Here is a 5,482-nt window from a genome sequence, read left to right as displayed (position 1 = left end):
CCGATCATTAGAGATAGGTTGATCATATTTAAGATCGAAGAATTAATTAATGGCAGGACTTCTTTGAGCAATTTTGTAGGAATGGGGTCTAAAAGACATGTTGATGGTTTGGAGGAAGTAATTATTGAAGTTAACTCAGAAAGATCAATTGGAGAAAAACTTAATATCAATTTTACTAAGAGTAGCTGTAGATAATATTACATCTGTGGGTCAACAGAGCTCTGACTTTTTGTCAGCCTGGCTACAGTGCTGAAGAGAAACCTGGGGTTGTTCTTATTTTCTTCAATCAGTGACGAATAGTAAGATGTTCTGGCTTTGCGGAGGGCTTTCTTATAAAGCAGCAAACTATTTCTCGAGGCTAAATGATGATCCTCTAAATTTGTGACACGCCATTTCCTCTCCAGCTTACGAGTCATCTGATTTAGGCTACGTGTTTGAGAATTATAACACGGAGTCAGGTACTTCTGATTTGAGACCTTAGTTTTCACAGGAGCTACAGTATCCAGAGTCGTACCCTGCCTCTCGCCCCAAGACAGCTGGGATAGGCTCCAGGATAAGCGGCAGAGGATGGATGGATGGATAGATAGTATTTCTCCAACACATTTAAGCAGGGGGGAAATGTAACTCGCTGTTAAAGTCTTTCTGTAGCTTTCTATCTGTACGCATTCACATCGTATTAAGGCTGTAGGGTTATGTATTAAAATGGACGTGGCCATTTTGAATCACAAAGGTAGATGTCATACTTATGACATGTACGGATGGACTTTAGATAGCAAGGTCCCAATATGAAGCCCTGAAACCTCAAAATGGACCTTGACTTTGAAACCAAATGTGGCAAATGAAGGGGGGATCTGAGTAACAAAGCAAAGGTGTCTTGAGTGACCCCTCATTTTTCCATGTTTTGCACGGAAAATGGGAAATAGGTGCACTGATTTAATGAAACATATGCAAACAATATCTGGTAAAACAGTATGTGAGACAAAAAGTTTGTATCACTCTAACCAGCTTGACAGTCAATATTTGGTAACTGAGCTCTTTAAGCCAACTTTCTTGTCATTTTTTTAAGCAGTCTTCAGGAATAGTTCTAGAGGCTTCTTGAAGGACATTCAAAGTTCTTCTGTGTGCTGTCTTTGTGTTCTCTGTAAAGATGATCCCACACTGCAACAATAATGTTGAGATCCAGGCTCTGGGGACGCCAATCCATAACTGATAGTGTTGCATTGTGTGTTTCTTTCTATCCAGGTATGCTTTTATTGTATTCACAGTGTGTTTGGGATCACTGCCAAGCTGAAAAAGGAAGTTGTTGCTAATCAGATGCTTTCCAGATGGTACTGCACAGTGGATCCAGATCTGATGGTATTTTTCTGCCTTCATAATTACATCAATTTTGACCCACCAACATGACTGGCTTATATGCAACCCCAAACCATAACAGAGCCTCGGCCATGTTTTACACTGTTGTAGCCCAGTACTGACCTCTTCTATACATAATAACGATGTCAAATTTGGATTCATCACTACGTAGGATTTCCTGCCAATAATTTAAAGTCCAGTTTACTTAAGCGTACTTCAGCCTTCTCTCCCTGTTTACCTTCCTTGAGAATATTTCTTTACACTCAACCTTCCACTGAGACCATTTCAGGTGAGTATCCAGTGAACGGTATCCGGTCTTTAAGTCTGACGTCACTAGCCGTGTCTGGGCCTAAACTCCGCTGCAGGTCCATATATTAAACGATCACTATGGCATTACTGAGAGTTGAAAAACTGTCTAAAGTCTTTCATCTTTAATCAAATGATCAGCGTTCTGCTCTACCAGGTGTAACAATTGAGTTTAACATCCAGGCATCCATGAAAACGGAATTTACGACATTTAACAGAGTTAGAAGTTAGCAGGAAGTTAGCTCGCTAGCTTCTATCTAAATACAATATAGCATGTCCTGACTGCGGGGTTTTGGAAACAAATTAAAACCTACAGCTATGTTATCACTTCCAACATAAATGAAGACAGAAAAACTAAACAGCAGTGACGTTTGCAGGGTTACTGAAGTTGGGCTAGCTGGTATATAATGATGTGCTACGTGACCGCTAGCGACACAGCTATGTTAGCATAATATAAACAAGCTAACTTTTTTTCCACTCGATAAAAGTTAACGTGAGTGTTCTCGGTAGTCAGGAACAAATGTAATCGCATGGCAGGATGCTGTAAAAGGACCAAACTTCAGCCAGGGAACAACTGAGATAATCCATCCACAATACGAGGTTAGTCATTCATATACTGCTGCATGGGCTGGGCTGTAGTTACATCCTAAAGTTTTAAAAACTGAGCTTAAATAAATGATTAGCGGTAATAAAAACCGAGGGAGGTCAACAGTGATCACTGACTGTTTTAGGAGCTTTTTGAGATTAAATATAAGAAAATACATAACATTAAACATGTTAACAACACAAAAGCCATATTAAACGCAGACTACTTTAGGCCCGGAAGTAGGATTCGTCATGTCATCACTTAACGACCAGATATGGATCAGCTGAAGGGTCAGACGCATCTCTCAGGTCAGGTCTTGGGTGAAGTACTTGCTGGATTCTTTTTGTTTCTTGAGAACATGTTTTTCAGACTTTGCCAATCTGCTCTAGGTGGACTTTTAGGACTGCTACTTGTTCATTTGTCCTCCACTTGTCCCATTTACTCAAATTTCTTTAAGGAAATGCTGAACTATGTGCCAAGATAAGCCAAGTTAGCACTTTTGGAATCATCTCTATCACATAAAAAACTATTTTGTGCGTGTCAAAATGTGCTCTTTTGACATATTTCATGGATTCATGTAAAGAAATGGGAACAAATTATGGGTTTTTATAATAACAAAGAGTCTAAAACTAAAATTTAAATCAGTTCGTTCCTCGGTTATCTGTTTTGTGTGGACACAACACTAGTTCATCGAGGTAGAATTACATGTTTTTTGAAGTATTATGTGGCTTAACAAACAAACAACAATTCTTCTGAAAATGGCCGTGTAAAGTGATTATGAGTACACACTGAAAATACCTGTAAAACAAGCCAATGTCCAAAAAGAACTTTGCTCAAGAGTACTTTTTAAAAATGGCTCATCTGAAGCAAAATACAAAGAAACGAGGGATAAAACCAGAAGTCTCATCACCAGTGAGCCAGCAGGCCAGAAAAAATTCAATTCAACATGTTTTTTGCCACCCATCCACCTTCGCACATGGTAAATCTGCACGAGCCTTAAAAGTTTGCCCACTATTACTCACAAATGACTCCTACACAATCAAATCAGTTTAATTGGATATCTGTAATTATTGTCATCAGTTTAGTAGTGGATCAAACCAAATATGACAAGAACCGCCCCTTCGGTTCCTCAATTATGCCACTGAGTTTGTCCCTTCCTGCCAAATTTGAAGTAATTCATTTTTAACTAATACTTTCATGACTCTTCAAAAGTAAAATTGAAGCAGTACATATTCTTATAGTGTGCTATTGCTAGTTCATTCTTTGACATGATCAGGTGTAATAGTCATATGTGTCTCTATCATGCATAAAAAGTCAGAACATGCACGCGCTGATAAGACTCACTGTTTGGAGTGTGACTGCAAAGAATATCCAAAGTGAATTAGAAGACAGGTACTCGGTTGTGTGGGTGGGACTACTGCGTCCTCGGAGAGAACGCTGAAACACTGCCTCAGATGAATAATGCAATTCTACGGTTTGAGTGGGATAGGAGCCACGCATTTTAATGCATATATACTAAGGAGCCTCAGAAAAGTTGCATGTATGAGTTTTGAATATTTCAGATCAAAGTTTTCAAAGTTCTTTTTGCAACTGTAGCTCGCTTAAACCATGTGGCACTTTGCTGGCACAGGATGTAGCCTGTCTTCGAAACTAGATATCAGTTTGTGCCTGGGATTTATGCTAACCCAGGGAAACTGTATGAACTTGTATTATATATCTCTGTCTCTCTTGTTCTGCAAAGAGCAAACCTACTTCCTAAGCCTGTTCAAATAATGCAAAATACAACTGTAGATCATAGGCTGACACACCAGGCAGCCCAATGTAATTGGTCTGTGTTTGTTCAAGACATGCCAGGAAAAACACAGGCCATCCACCTTGTGTGAGAGTTGTCCAGCATACAAAAGTCAGCTTTCATATGGGCATCTGGGCCGTGCAAGAAAAGCCAAAAGAGCTGACTGCTCACTTTTATTTTTTTAACGTCAGTTTACATGTTTTCCTAAACACGAGGAATGCTACTTGGAGCTGAGGCCCAGAAACAGATCCATAGCCTCGATTCACTTGTCAGGGAAACATGGGGTCATGGATAAAGTGCTTCACGGCAACTTTCCTGTCAGGAAAAAAAGCATGGTGGCAACAGGCAGCCTTTTCCAAAAGCATAATCACAAATAACAATCAAATAAATTCTTTTTAACTGCAGCACACGCCTGTCATGGGAACACCACGGTCAGGAGAAACTGTGCAGTTCCAGTTTTGTTGACTTTCAGCTGAAGGATCACAAGGACTTTTATAGGATTATAAAATCCCAGGATACTTCTGCAGATGAAACTCGTTCCAAGGCAACTGGATGGAGTCAAAAAGCATGACTGTCAAGCTCAAAAAATATATTTTGGACAATTTGAAAACTCAGGTTTTTCTTTTTTCAAACTAACAGTGTTTGCATATCGGGACCCAAATGCAACCTTTTTTTCGGGAGCGCATTTCTTAGATTCATTAGTTATAAATGGTAGCTCAACTTAAAGAATCAAAGCTGCTTCTGATTAGTGAAAGTAAGGCCAAATATAGCTCTGTTACAAATTGGTATGAAGCTACTTGTCTGATTAGTAATTTCGAGACTATACTGACCCCTTGTTCCCTTATTATGATGCTTATTATGTAAATGTTAGCAAAATTATATGTAGTTTTTTTTAAACTGGAAAATTGTATCAACACAGAAAGCTAGCACAGGAGAACGCAAGGACTGAAATTGTCATATATACAGTGAAAGTGTGAAAGTTTTCACACAATTCTCTGCAGTCTATGAAAGCACTCAATGTCCACAGCATTTCAGTCAGGTTGACATTTGAACTTTGACTGGGCCATTGCAACACCTTGATTCTTTTCTTTTACAGTCTTGCTGCTGTGCTTGGGATAATTTAAGCACATAAATAAATACATAAATGACCAAATTTCACGCCAACTTGACTCTAGAATAGTTTGGAAAGCAGAGGAGTTCAAGGATGACTCGATGCCTGCAAGGTGCCCAGGTCCTGTGGCTGTAAAATAAGCCTAAATCATCATCCTTTCACCACCGTGCTTGACAGTTGGTATGAGGTGTTTGTGCTGAAATGCTGTGCTTGGTTTTTGCAAACTGCGGTGCTGTGCATTAGTAAGGCATCTCAACTTCTACTTCATCTGTCCAAAAGACATTGTGCCAGAAACCTTGTGGTTTGTTCAGATGCAACTTTGTAAACCTTAGCT

The sequence above is a fragment of the Pundamilia nyererei genome, unplaced genomic scaffold, assembly GCF_000239375.1.
Source record: "Pundamilia nyererei isolate P.nyererei 1_Seehausen unplaced genomic scaffold, PunNye1.0 scaffold00027, whole genome shotgun sequence".
Taxonomy (NCBI): domain Eukaryota; kingdom Metazoa; phylum Chordata; class Actinopteri; order Cichliformes; family Cichlidae; genus Pundamilia; species Pundamilia nyererei.
Note: the sequence above shows the minus strand (reverse complement) of the source record.